Genomic DNA, 14,532 nt, shown 5'->3' with positions numbered 1-14,532 from the left:
CCAGTTGAGCAAAACTGATCTCTTGGTGCCTATCAGTTGCTGCCCTCCCTCACCACCATGCTGAACATTAACAGAATGGCTCAGGGCAGGCTTTGATCACGTACAAACCAGGGTCAGGGCAACTGCTCGGGTATTTATTTCACAGCTTTATGTCCCTACACTCCAAATCTCATGCAAGCCCCAAAGCTCAGTGGAGGACGTAGGCTTCTAACTTAAAATAATGAAAACAGTTGATGCTGTAACCTGGGGAGGATTTGAGTTTCCAAACACTGTACCGCTCTGGCCTGTGAATGGCTTGGCCATTCCTGCCCTCTCAGAGGAAAACAATTTCTATCCACAGAAGTCCAAATGGCAATGCATAAATTAAAAACATGGTCAAAACCTTCATTTCTGAAACATCTCTGGTTTCCTTGACGCATTTGCTGATGACATTTCAGGGCTACCCTATACCTCGACAGTGGTTTGAGTTTTCATTTTTGGCCGATAGCCAGCTTGCAAATAAATAAAGGGCACTTAAATAGCTAACGAGCTTTCAAGGTTCCTCTAGCCCTTTCCCCTCGAGCAAGCCACTTGTGCTCCCCACACCATCAGAGGGACACCTCATCTGACCTCATTGTGTAGAAAGAGGGGGATGAAAAATAGCCCCAAAGTTGAAACGAGCCTAAGGAGTTTAATTTGGAAAACACAGACATCTGAAACAATGCATGCGCCTTTACACTACAGGTAAAGCCTCATTTGACAAGGCTCTGTTCTAAAAAATTAAGCATCTTCCTTTCCACTCAGAGCTTGGTATAAAGGAGGAATGTGGGATTTCATTGAGATCACAGGTGATGTGGAATATGAGCTTTAGACCAGAGCATTTATTCTCATCCAGGTCAGTTCTAAAAAACATTTACTTTAAGAATGCATGTGGTCTCTGGAAAACCAATGGGACCGTTGCTGCGTTCCAGTTAAACCTGTACCTTTCCTGGGTGGGATCTTAATTATTTTATCTGGGAAGCTAAGTTATGTCAATGGTGTAATAACAAAGCTAACCACAAGGTGTTTTTAAATACAAAATATACATGTATCTTGAATGCTGAGGCAGAGGCGCTAACACCGAGGAAGAGTAGAGCATTTGCCAGCCGAGACATCTGATCCTATTGTGTTATTTTTCAATATTAATGAATGAGTAAACACAAATAGGCTAGTTGTTGTTAGGTGAAGAGCAGTTGTCAAAACCAAACCCAGGCAGCTGTTCCTGCTTTGAGATTTCACTGTAAAATGTTTTTCACAACTTGAATAATTTGAAAGTTTGCTTTATTGGCTAAATGCCTGTCCAAAAGATTTTGAAAAAGTTACCAGGAGTTCTTTCAGGAAAAAAAGCATTGATGGACTTACAGTTGTAAATAAGATTTTGCCAAGGAGCACAATTTCAGAGGGAGATATCATCAACAGATCAATTCTTTAGCTCCTGCTTGCACTGGTTGTCCATATGAGTAACAGCAGATTAATTATTTGAAGGTGCAAATGCTCACAGAACTGGTTGTTTAAAGCAAATGGGTTAATAAAGAAATGCGATTTTCCCCTCTGTTTTATGTTTTAGGCCAAATGACAGATGGCTACAAATAAACAGTGACAGCAAAGTTTGATGATAATAAAAATAGATATTATGATATTCATGCTGCCAGAATGAAGTACTCAAGTTATGTGGCTCAGTGAGACAGGACCCCAAACTGGTTTACTCCTAGGGACAAGGCAGATAATTTATAGCCCAGCCTAAGTAAGAAAGCCATCAGGGATTAACAGAGAGTAATAACCTTTCTGAAGAGCTTTTAATTGATATTTCAAAGTCCTTAAGAGGAAGATAATTCTCTTAAATTCTTAAGGATTGCTCAAATTCTATAGCAAAATGATCATTTTCTATTACTGCTTAAACACCTTTAGTGCAGCTTCTCAAGTGCTACTCATTTCTTTGCAGCCCTATTGCTTTCATCCCCATTAAAGCCAATAAGACTATTCTATGAGGATTTATATTAAGGCGATTTGAAGATGCCATTAAGAAGATCAGCCCTCTCTGCCTGCCAGGCTGTTTCCTGTCAAGAAAGTTATCCCCCCTCATCCTGCCATTTGGGGCAGTTCTGAAAATGGAGACCAAATATTTGGAAACCCAAGAGAGATCTCTCCTCTGAACTGAGACCTTCATCTTTCTCAACAGCCTGGGGAGAAGTTCCAGATTTTATATTGACAATTTCAGAGCAATCTTTAGGGAAGAGAAAGTTATGAACTGCTTTGGAGAGTGTTGTGTAGGCCTGGTCTCACTGGATCATTTAGGGGACAGAAGTTTCTCTTTGAAGCTTCTTACTGAACCTAAGACTCCTGACCAAGAATATCCATCTCCTTAACCCTGTTTGCCACTGCATGGCCCTGGACACAGGCATAGCTGGCTGGGAAAAAAAAAAAAAAAAAGAGAAAAGCAAGGGTAGCTAGTTGGGACAGCATCCACGGTGGCTAGAAAGCAATGCTTCAGTGTGACAGGCTTTTTCTCTTGACCTCTTTCTCAACAGGAATCAAACAGGTAAATAGGGATGCCTGGGAATAGAAAGACCTAGGGAAGTTAATTCATTTTTGTCATGTCTCGGGAACAATGTCATATCCCAATGCCTGAAATCCTCTGCTAGGGAACAGCCAGCATGGTTAGCGGGGGGGTGGCAACAGAACTCCTGGGAGAGCTGCCAGGAGGGATTTTCTTACAGGTGTAGGTGCTCCAGGCTCATACCCAGAACTCTGCTAAATAAAAACAAGCAACCTGAGGCATTATCTTTCCAGGTTAAAGTCTTCACCCATCATCATCCTTTCTTTGGAGATTTTCTAGCCTACAGGTCTGTTCTCAGTGATACTGCTTCTTAATCTACAGTACCAGCAGACAGAACAAAGCAGGAAAAAAAAAATTCCCAGGTCAAGGAGGAGGTAGCTGAAGAATAAGATCAACCTAACACTGAGATAGCCCTAGGAAAGGAAAAAGGCACTTTGAGGAGGTGACAGTTTCAGATTTAAGAGTTTGACTGCAGGGAGCCACAGAAACTACGGAGAAAACACATCTCTCTGTGGGCAGAGTTTTTACTTGGCCAAAGCAAGGCAGAGGACAGCAATACCTCACCGAGTTCAGGTACAAGTGACTAGTCTCATGAGGGGATAGCATCTTGCTGACCTTATTGCCAAGCTGCCAAGGACAGACACAGTACTTACAAGTCTTCTGGCAAGGAAGGAGAGCTGTGGGCAGACTTGGCTAACCAGGGGAAGGAGGCAGTGGGAGGAGATGGTCCCTGAAGGAAATATGCAGAACCTGGAGTCCCAGTCACGAGCTTTGAACAAGCAGCCAAGAACCAAGTGGAAATCTACCACCGAGATCCGGAGGGAGGAGCTGGAGGCAAAACTTTTTGCAAGGGTAAGAGGGAATGGAGTTGGCTAACAAAACCACCACATTACACAGATAAGTTCAGATAGCTTAATTGGATTGAATCAGCTAATTGGACTGCAACAAATCAACCAAATTTGACACTTAACATCCTCTAAAAAACAAGCCAAGGGCAGATAGAGGAAGAGGGCAGGCAGGGAGAAAGCAGCACAAAGGGAGGAGGCAGCGGGGACGCTGTAGGATGCATCCCCCCTCCTCAGGGCAGAGGCATCCCATTCTGAAAGTGAAAAGAAGATAAGGAAAGGTGAAAAACTTTCCAGGAGGAAGTCTTCACTCACAAAACCGTGTAGATAAGGGGACGGCAGAAGCAGGATGTGCAAGCTTCAGGCAAAATTTGAGCAGGTGTTGATCACAGGGATCCCCAAAAGCAAGTCGGGTTCCATAATGGATGTTCATGGTCAGGAGTTAGCTCTACAGGGTGTTGAAAGAGACTTAAATAAACCCAAACCAGGACACACATCTGACCTTAGTGACTTCCCTCAGGTCTGACTGCCCGTTCATATTGTAAATTACAGCATGCAGAGAAGTCAAGGGACCCAGATGCTGCCTCCAGGGCAGAGGTGGCAGAGCCTGAGCCACAGAGCTAGTGTACAGCATGAGCCCTGTGCTACAGAGGCACAGAGTGATCTGATAGACATCTCAAGGCCAGAGGGAAAGTTCCTCTGTCTTCACTAACCTCATGACGCAGAGACCACCAACAAAGCCAGCACCAGTGCTACGTGGGTATGGGAGAGGAGAGATGCAAGAGGGCACAGGCCCTGCAGGGCCAGAGAAGATATTTTGCAACTTACCTACATCTCCAGGAAAGATGTATGAAGCCTCTCAGCCAGGAGAGGACAGTTTTATGAAGCAGGAGGGTTTAGGACTTTCATGCCAGATACCTTTCAGCTTCCAAAGAAATGTCTTTAAAGAGTGGTTAGAGCCACAGTTCAATTTTTCTCTTTCCCTCTAGGGTGACTGGGCTTATGTGTGAGGCATTAAGGACGATTAGATGCTGTGGGAGGGGACATACTCCAGCTGGGGCTGAGCTCACCTGAGCAGGTTGGGGCCCCAGCCAAGCGGCAGTGCCCCGAAGCCTGCGGGAAGCCCAGCCTCACAGGGGAAGGCAGGTGGGGTGGCTCCTTGAGTGATGGCATCCCCAGGTGAGTTCCTGCTCCTCTTATGAGCCCCAGGGGCTCCTGGGGAAGCTGAATGAGAGCAACCTGCAGGGTTGGCTAAGTTATGAAGAGGTGCCCTGGGATGGCATTGTCCTTCAGGCATGGGCACTTTTCAGAAAATAGCTAAACAAAGTGATTGCTATTTACAGAGTCGCAAGCTGACCGGTCAGAGACGCTTCAAAAACTGGCCTTTCTAAAACCAGCTAGCAGTGTGGTTTCTGAGATGCTATTTTCAGCGTGCTGTCAAAACAAATCTCTATCCATAGCTGAACTGACTGACTCTTCTTGTCAGGATAGCTACCCTTAGCAGCGGCTGAACCAGTCCTAACACAAGGTTTCAAAACCAAGAACAATATTTATGGGTTGATTTGCGTTATCTGTAGGAGGGAAGTGGGAAAACTGGATAGTTATGAAAGTAACCTCTTGAGCTGATCCTTCTTTGCCCTGCGAATGCCGGGGCTGAGTACTTGCACTCAGAGTTGACTGGGGAATCATGAACATCTAATTCACACCATGAAATAAAAAAAAGAAAAGTTTGAGCAAGGGCTAAATATCTCCTGCTTAGGCCAATTGCTAACTGCTTGATGGTGAGCAAAACGGTTCAGGGTTTCAGGCACTTTTCTCTGTGACATCTAGTACCAGCCATGGTCCCAGACAGACCCGAGACTGCACGTCTGACCAGCCTGGTGTTTCCTCTACTTTTAGATCCTCAAGCTGTTTCAGAACAGAGAGGCCCAACACATTTAGACACACAAAGAAGGCAGGAGGAGCAGCTCAACTGCAACCCTCAGTTCCAAGGATGTTGGTGGCCGTCCAGCAGAGATGTGTGTGTGTGTGTGCTGTGAAGGCCCAGGTCTTTCCCAGTAGTGTGTGTTTGTGTGTGTAAGCGTTCAAATGTTTCTCACTTAAATAGTCAGGCCAAGTTTACCCTCTTATAAAACACATCCTGCTGTAAATTAGAATAAATAGCCATTCATAGGAGGCCTGCAAAACAGGGGGGGGTTTGTACGTGCCATTCTTTAAGGCAGCAACAGCCCTTTAAAGCTTCTTTTATAAGCTGTGGCAAATGGGCTCCCAGCATGTTCCTTACACTGAGTCAGCATGTAAATGCTGACTGGGGTGTTGGAAACAACATTTTGAGGGTGTGCTGGGAGGCTTGGGGGACAGATACCAATTGCTAAACTCAAGAGTCTACTTCAAATCTGTGGCACCTTTCTATCTATCCCTAGACAGACCAGGATGTCAGGTGTGAACCTTGTGCAGGCACAGCATACCAGAAACTCAGCTTCTTGGGGACTGACTCTGAAATAGGTCAGCGCTTTCCTTCAAGCCTGCTGCACAGGTTCCGCTGTCCTTAACAGCAGACTATTTAGCTCTGGTAAATACCGTGTTGGTTTGTAATCTCTGTGCCATGACAGTCCTCTCCCCTGCTTATGGTCCCAGCCTCTCACTGCCCCTTGCCTTAAGGCTGTGATGCTCCTGTGCTGGCTTTTACCCCCATCCCACCTTCTGGGGGACAGCAGGGCTCAGCGATGCCTCTATAACTTTTTGCCTTCCAAATGTTTTGGTGTGTCTTCATGCTGGCCAACTTCTGCTCTGCAACAGTACACCTCCCTGCTAGGTTTATATAATCCACCATTATCACTGCTTCCTGCTCCACGTGTTTTTAATGCTTTAAATGCACAAAGACACAGACTCCCCTCCAACAGGTACATGCAGTCATGTTTCAGGCATGCCATACTCTAAATGATCCAGGTCCCTTTATAGGGCAACTGTTATGATAGCAGTTATTCATTTTCCATTCTCCAAGTCTCTCATGGTAAGTAGACAGGAGCAGAAAATGTCATCTGCCTGTGTGAAATTCATATAGGGTCCTTGCAAAAACGCTGCGAGTAGCCAGCTACAGCATCTTAACTACATTCCTCGTAGAAATTTAGACTGAGTTGCTGGAGTGCAATCTGTTACCATCAGTGCGGAATCCCTACTAAGTGGTTAGTCTGATGTGGTGGGGTAACAGCTACTTTAGACTTGAAAACATCCATAAACCTCTTGAAGAAGCATGACGTGTTCCCTTCACTGCTAGTTCTCTGTTGGCACTGAGGGCTTCTAAAACTCAGCTATATTCAATGTATGGTCCTAAGAAAGCAGGCGTTTCCCTCTCCACAAAGGAAATGGGAGTACCCAACTTCTCTGAGATCAGTCAATAAACTGTTGCTGGAAATCTCCCGTTTCTCTCTCAGGTAGGAGTGATAATGCCCATAATAACACCAGTCACAGGAAATTAGAAACAGTACTCAGATCTAACCAATTGAATAGTATATGTACCGTAAAATGATCTTACAACAAAACACCTTTGTCAAGTGAGTGACAGCATCCATTCCACACAGTTGTCAAAAGAGCTATAGGACCACACATGGTGTTTGAAGTAGAGCGGAGAATCTCCTGTCCTGGGAAAGTAAACTGCATCATTGCGTCCAGCAAAAAATCCCTGGTCTCTTATCAGAAAGGTGGGGCCGGCACAGAGACCATCCCTTGTTCTTAGGTTGTGCTGTGTCTCTGACCAGCGTGACCACATCTAGGGTGGTTAGGTCAACAGGGATTAGCTTTTGAAGACGGAAGACAGCAGTACCTGTATGTGTGCAGATCGGTTCTAGTGCAGAGCAAGCTAAGCACACTCCAACAACAGTTCTCTGTTAAGGAACTGGGGACTGCTCTGACTGGATGAAAACCACCTGGTCTAGATTGTATCGGATGTAGCTTAGTAAGAAGGGCATAAAACACTTGACAGCTTTTACGTCTCATATTGTTCACCAACACAGGATGCCCAGGGTGTGGCAGAAAGTGAGAGTGATAGAAAGAGTAAAACTAACTGATAACTACTACCTGATATTGCTTCCGGACTGTGCAGCTTGTAGCTCCATGAGCAACTTACTCTGTATGGACTCGTGTTGGTTGTAGTGCAAATTCTGAGCACTAGACAAGGCTGCATTCAGACCAAAAAGCAACATCTTGGACCAAAGTTTTTCACTACACAGATAGAATCTTCTTCCAACATTAAAACAAGACAGAAACTGTGATTCTTGATTTGACAAAGGAGTACAATGATATCTTTGGCCCTGGTCTGCTTGCAAGATGGCAAAGATATTGACTCAGTAGGATATTTGTGCCTCTGGATCTGATACTTTGGGACAAGTAACTTAAACTGAGGTCATACAATGAGATGAACTCTTAGACGATTCAAAGAAAATAAGTTTTAAAACATCTGTTCTCATGTTTAACTTTTCCAAAACCTTTATGAATTATTTGTTTCCAAAAACTTGCCAACCATAGGAGTATATAGGCTCATGTTTACCTGCCTGCACAAATCCTGCAAGACTGTTCAAAACAGAGAGCAGAAATTGCCTCTTAAATAAGCACATAGGCTTAATGTTTTTTAATGCCACAGCGGCTGATGCTAGCTGTCTGCTACCAATTTGGAGACTTCAGTGTTTCAGGTGGATAAATGCTTCCTATTCAAAATCAATGATACGAAGTTGAAGCAACCTATGAGGACAATAACAGAAGCCTAACCCAAAAAGCCCACAACTGGAGGGGTGCCAGTCTTCTCTCACCTCCCAGCTGGTAGCAGGTGTCAGAGCAGCACCTCCCGCACTGATAATGTGACTGCCATTTAAAAGGAAGAACCTATGTGAGCTGTCTATACTGAAGGCTTTTGACCGTGGCCCTTCAGCAGAGAACAGATCTGGACTATGTTATTGAGCTGAAGCGCACAAGATTCCTGCTACCAATAGTCACCTATTGTTTTGGCGGACTTTAAGTCTGGTTTTATCTTTGCATTTCAAAGGTTTCACTTACATGCTATTCCACTGCTCAGCGTTAGGAAAGAAATATAAAGGTACGTCCTCACTCCAGCTCTCTCCTCCTCCTCCTCAGAGGGCCCACCACCACCTCTGTTGACATGCTGTTGTCACCTCTGCCGCACCGTTGCAGCTCTCGGCAGTACTGCTGCACAATGAGCAGCACAGGGGGTGCCATGACAGACCCTTCTTCCCCATGGCCAGGCCTCTGGCTTCTTCTCCAGCCACACTTGCCTTCACCAAGGTCTCTGGTGGATGCTCCAGTACAGCAGCAGGGAGTGACCACCAGCGTTTTGCACACTCTCCAGGCATCGCTTTGTTGCCCCTTGCCTTTTTCACCTTAAAAACATTGTGGGAGAGCTCTGGTCATCCACCTGAGAGCCGCAGCCCTCCACAAGCCCTGCCCTCATCCATGCCGCCACGCAGGCCACCCCAGGGCTGGCGACCACGTTGACTAGGCCACGCCATGAGGTTCGCAGCACAGTTCACCTATCCCACTATACTTTCCGCTGGGTAAAATCTGGCTGGATGGCCGGGCCCAAAGAGTGGTGGTGAATGGAGTTTACTCCAGTTGGCGGCCGGTCACAAGCGGTGTTCCCCAGGGCTCAGTATTGGGGTCAGTTCTGTTTAATATCTTTATCAATGATCTGGACGAAGGGATTGAGTGCACCCTCAGTAAGTTTGCAGATGACACCAAATTGGGTGGGAGTGTTAATCTGCTTGAGGGTAGGAAGGCTCTGCAGAGGGACCTGGACAGGCTGGATTGATGGGCAGAGGTCAATTGTATGAGGTTTAACAAGGCCAAGTGCAAGGTCCTGCACTTGGGCCACAGCAACCCCATGCAATGCTACAGGCTTGGGGCAGAGTGGCTGGAAAGCTGCCCAGCAGAGAAGGACCTGGGGGTGCTGGTCAACAGCCGGCTGAATATGAGCCAGCAGTGTGCCCAGGTGGCCAAGAAAGCCAACAGCATCCTGGCTTGTATCAGAAATAGCGTGGCCAGCAGGACCAGGGAAGTGATTGTCCACCTGTACTCGGCACCGGTGAGGCCGCACCTCGAATACTGTGTTCAGTTTTGGGCCCCTCACTACAAGAGAGACATTGAGGTGCTGGAGCGTGTCCAGAGAAGGGCAACGAAGCTGGTGCAGGGTCTAGAGCAGAAGTCTTATGAGGAGGGGCTGAGGGAACTGGGGTTGTTCAGTCTGGAGAAGAGGAGGCTCAGGCTGAGACCTTATTGCTTTCCACAACTACCGGAAGGAGGTTGTAGCGGGGTGGGAGTCGGTCTCTTCTCCCAAGTAACAAGCGGTAGGACAAGAGGAAATGGCCTCAAGTTGCGCCAGGGGAGGTTTAGACTGGATATTAGGAAAAATTTATTCACCGAAAGGGTTATCAAGCATTGGAACAGGCTGCCCAGGGAAGTGGTTGAGTCACTGTCCCTGGAGGTATTTAAAGACATGTAGATGTGGTGCTTAGGGACGTGGTTTAGTGGTGGACTTGGCAGTGATAGGTTAACGGTTGGACTTGATGATCTTAAAGGTCTTTTCCAACCTATATGATCCTGTGATTCTGTAACGTGAGATAGCAGGACCTTTTATCGAATGGGAAAGGTTTTGTTTCAGCTTGACAGGGCAGTTCACTGGCAGCCTTAGTCTATGGTCTCTTCAGGCTGGTGCCTGGCCACCGGCCACCCCTGGCTTCTCTCCCCAGCGGCTCATTGTTCTTCAAGGCCGTGGCCCCTTTGCTACCTTGAAGCGGTTATGGCTCTGCTCTCCCCCGGACAGTCACACAGTCCCCGTCATGGCCCTCCAGAATCCCCGCAGGTGTCCGCCGGCGTCCTGCGGGTGCTGGCTGAGGTGGGCCTGTGGAGCACGCAAGGCCTCACGAGGCAGCAGCCGAGGAAGAGGAGGCGAATTCTTCATGCTCCATTTGCGGTTTTGCTCACAGGCCCAGAGCTGCTGCCCCCTGAGCCTGCGCGGTCCTCTCTAGCCCTGGCTTCCTCAGCTCTCCTTCTCTTACTATTTATTTTGATCCTGTGCTGTCCTCCTGCTTTTTTTTTTTTCCAATTTATTTTTTGTTTTATTTTATTTTACACCTTCGATAACTGCTTGGCCATTCTGCTTCTTTTGCACCCCTTCCTCAGCGTGGCAGCTCTGGTCAGATTCCTCCTCGGGGCAGCTGCCAGGGTCAGCCAGGACGCTCCACCGGCAGATGCAGGATGCTTTAGCTCCAGGAGATGCTCTGGGCGGTACAGGACAGCCAGTCTTCACTTCCTACACAGAGCTAAAGAGCAGAAAAGTTAATCTTTTCTAGCACAGCTGGATTGGTTACAAATACTGAAATATAAACTTGAGCATGTTTTAGGGCTGAGAGTTTGGCATTGCCCATGCTGAGTCAAAGTTAAAAACTGCAAACCTAAGAAACCAACAAGGCAACATATTAATATGTAATTTTGTTGGTGAGCCATACTTATCTGTACAGATTTGCATACAAGCAGAACCACCTCTCTAAATGTCTCCATGATTTCCATTCGAGGAATGGGGCTTTAGGGTTGCCACACTGCAGCCCATGCTGTTCAGCTCAGCAAGGCTAGAACATGCACTTGGCTTTACACGCTTGTGTAATTCCAAAGTCCTTCATTTCGTTATCTTTAAAGTCACTTTCAAAGGTTTGATAGGCTCAGATTAGAGTGCTCAGAAGTTGGATCAAATCCTTTCAAGTCAGTCTGGCATTGCCGCAACTAGAGAAGAATTATATCAGACCTGTTCTGTAACGTCTTTATCAAGTGCAGCAAACAACCAAGAAGTTTCACTTGTTTGTTTTTTGCACCAAGGGTTTGTTTTGTGCTTGTACAAAACATGCTTGGGTTTTGATATAAATGTGAATACGGAGGAGCTATGTGTCCTTATATTGGACTCAACTTTGTTCTTGGCTTCACATTCACGTTTTGTCCCTTTATTTTACATTACGGCAAACCTGCTGTTGAACATGCATTGTGCATTTAGCCAGAGATTCAAGAACAAACACTCTCCTGTCTCATCAGAACTTTTTTCCTCCTGCTTTAGTGTGTTTTGTCTTTTTATTTCCTTGCTACTTGTGTTAAGAACACAATGCCCTTGGAAAAACCTTGTTTCGCTGTGTATACCACACCCTTTATATCTGTACTAACTCTAGAGACAGCAAAGCGCAATGCGAAGGTGTTCAGACAGCTTTGGCCCCTGCCAGCTGTTTGTCTTTGTGCATTTCATACATTTTTAATTGTACACACTTCTGTTTGTCCCCAGCTTAATGTTTTCATGAAGAAAGTCTGGTATTCGCTTGATTTGCAGCCATCCACTTCTTCGCAAGCAAAATCCTGTTTCATAACAGCCTTTCTGTAACTTGGGTGCTGGTTATACCACAGAACAATGTTTTAATAAACGTTATTTACATTTTTCAGGGTAGCTAGAGGGGGTTTGGTTTTAATTAGCTGAGTAAGAGAGCCACGAGTGATTATACAGACACAAACAGAGCTGCTACCATCATCTCCCAGCTCCTTACCCATGGCTCCTGTGCCAGCATAGCTATAACAAGGGAAAAAGTAGTACAGGCCCTTGCAGGCAAATATTTTTTGAAAGGGGGGGAGGGAGAAATCGATTAAGATGTTACAGTGTGTATTGTGCCTGGAGTCCTCAATAGTTTTTCCTTACCTGATTAATTGCCTAAGCCAGAGGCAGAAAGTCTCTTTTAGATTTGGGAGGAGCGAAGGGAGTGCGAGCCCTCCTGCCATCCTCCCCTAAGCAATACTTTGGCAGGGGGGGAGCCAGGGAGGTTCTTGTATGGAAACACTGCCTGCTGAGAACCATTTCGATGAGCTATGGGCTCCTTCCTCCCCCATCTTGCTGCTGCTTCCTTCTCCTTCCCTTCCTAACCCTTACTCTCAGCACAAAAGTCACTCAGAATCCCCCTGCTTATGAAACCTGAAAGGAGCAAGGTCCAAGGGACAGAGGGGGATCCCAGGAAGCTCTTTGAGGAGGCACCTCACTCAGTAGCTCAGCCTAGGACATCGCCAGGAACGTGGCCAGCTTGGGTGGCAATAGAACCAGACAAGGCATTAGGCTTGCGGTGCTTGGGAAAACTTGCTAGTAGCCCTGCATCATTTGTTTGGATGAAAACTTCCCAGCACTTTGGACACTTGCAGGAGCTGGTCCCATTGCAAACAGATTTAACTTCCAATGTCAAAGGAAAGCTTCATTCGGCTACAGGCCAAGTGCAAGTAAAAGGCTGATGCATGCAGGCTCTAGCTGGCAGTGTGCTTCTGGTAACTACAGCCTGGAGTGGCTGTGGAGGGGAGAAAAGGGGCATGCCTGTGCTGTCGCCTTGTACTGCTAGGTCCCGCTCTACCACAGAGAATGGGGTCTCAGATTTGCCCACAAACATAAACTGTGATACTGGGCTGGGTGGGATCTGTCCAGGACATCCTGCACTTAGTGGTAAGACAAACCATGCTGTTCACAGCTCTACCCAGAGTCAACGCTGGCAGTCTTCGTGGTCAGTCTCCTGCTTGTCAGACACTGTATATTGCCGCTACTCTCTTCCAGGCTATCTTAACCAAAGAGATGAACACAAGGCTTTTGAATATCTTTATTAGCACAAGCCTGGCCCTTCACAGAGATAAGCATTTGTACTTAAAAAGCTGAGATCACCTAGAAGCAAACTCTTATGTGTAAGAGTGGGACTGGCTTAATAAACATTGTGTGTTGAAAGCAGCAACAATAGTCACTTTATTAAGAGAGTTGCTTCTCTTCTGTGCACAAACTAATAGGTTAGCAGACTACAGTGCTCATGAATGCCTGTCTAAACTCATCGTTTTAGGAACTTCCACTGACTTCAGCAAGCCATGGTGGATCAACTTGTATTTGCACTTGCTAGGACACACATTTGAATTGAAGATCAGCTAGTTCATTCCTCACTTCTCAGCATTATGCCAGTTAAACACAAATGACTAAGCCCAGAACAGCTATCCTGTTTCTCACTGATCACAGCTACCCACACTACCCTGTCTAGCACAAATTCCTGCTGACATCTGAAATTCTCTTCTAACAAAGTCCATGCAGAGGATGAATTAAATAGCTTCTCTGGTCTGCAAGTTTTTCCTAGTTCTCCTGTGTTCCTGTTACCATGAATGGAAACCTTTTCCACAGCTTTGAGAACATGAAAGCTGGGTCGAGCTATGGGGTGATGTTTCCACTTACGTTCCCTGAATGCAGTTTTTCTGAAAGTCATTTTATGGAGTGTAGGGGGGAAATGTCCTGTGCGCCACACCCCCTTTCAGCCGGCTTCATACTATTTATACAATCAGGAACCACAGACCATCTGCAAGAGGTTTAGATCTCAGGAAAGCCAACAGCCACACTAATTCCAAGCTGGTGGGTTCATATTACATGGTCTGATTTGGAGCACATCCTATTTATCTCATGGGGTAGCGACAGTACCTGCATGTGTGCAAGCAGGTACACTTAATTCAGGTGAGAGCATTGAGCAGAAGAAACAGGCTAAGGTGACTTAATGGAAGAGGTCACAGCTATCTCAAGTACAGGAGCACAGTCTTTGGGCTGACTTCCCAGTTCATTTGACATTCATTCCATGCCTTTTTTAAAAAAACAACCAAACAACAACAACAACAACAAAGACGAGAGTCTTGGTTGTACTGACCATTTCTGACTACTATTGGAAATACACCTCGTATGTCTTCCACCATGCATTTTCTGGTATGGGGGATGATGTATTTGGGCTTGCAATGAGCAGGGACAGGTTGTGGGGCAGAGAGGGGACAAGATTAACTTGATGTTAATGGATGGCTGTACCTCCTAGAAGAGCTTTGGGCTCAGGATGAGAAGCCAGGGACGCTTGCTGTTGCAAAGCATCTGTTTTTTCTTCCTCCCTTTTGGTAGGGAATCGGTTGCCATCCTTACACAACAGCCAAGCAGGTATTCATATGCATTTCTGTAGTGCTTAATGACATTGCAGATAGTAACCATAATCACTAGTTGATTATGAAGAAAGCCTTGTTCTTCTGTCCTAATGA

The sequence above is a fragment of the Ciconia boyciana genome, chromosome 1 (genome assembly GCF_034638445.1).
Source record: "Ciconia boyciana chromosome 1, ASM3463844v1, whole genome shotgun sequence".
NCBI lineage: Eukaryota > Metazoa > Chordata > Aves > Ciconiiformes > Ciconiidae > Ciconia > Ciconia boyciana.
This window is presented reverse-complemented; position numbering follows the sequence as displayed.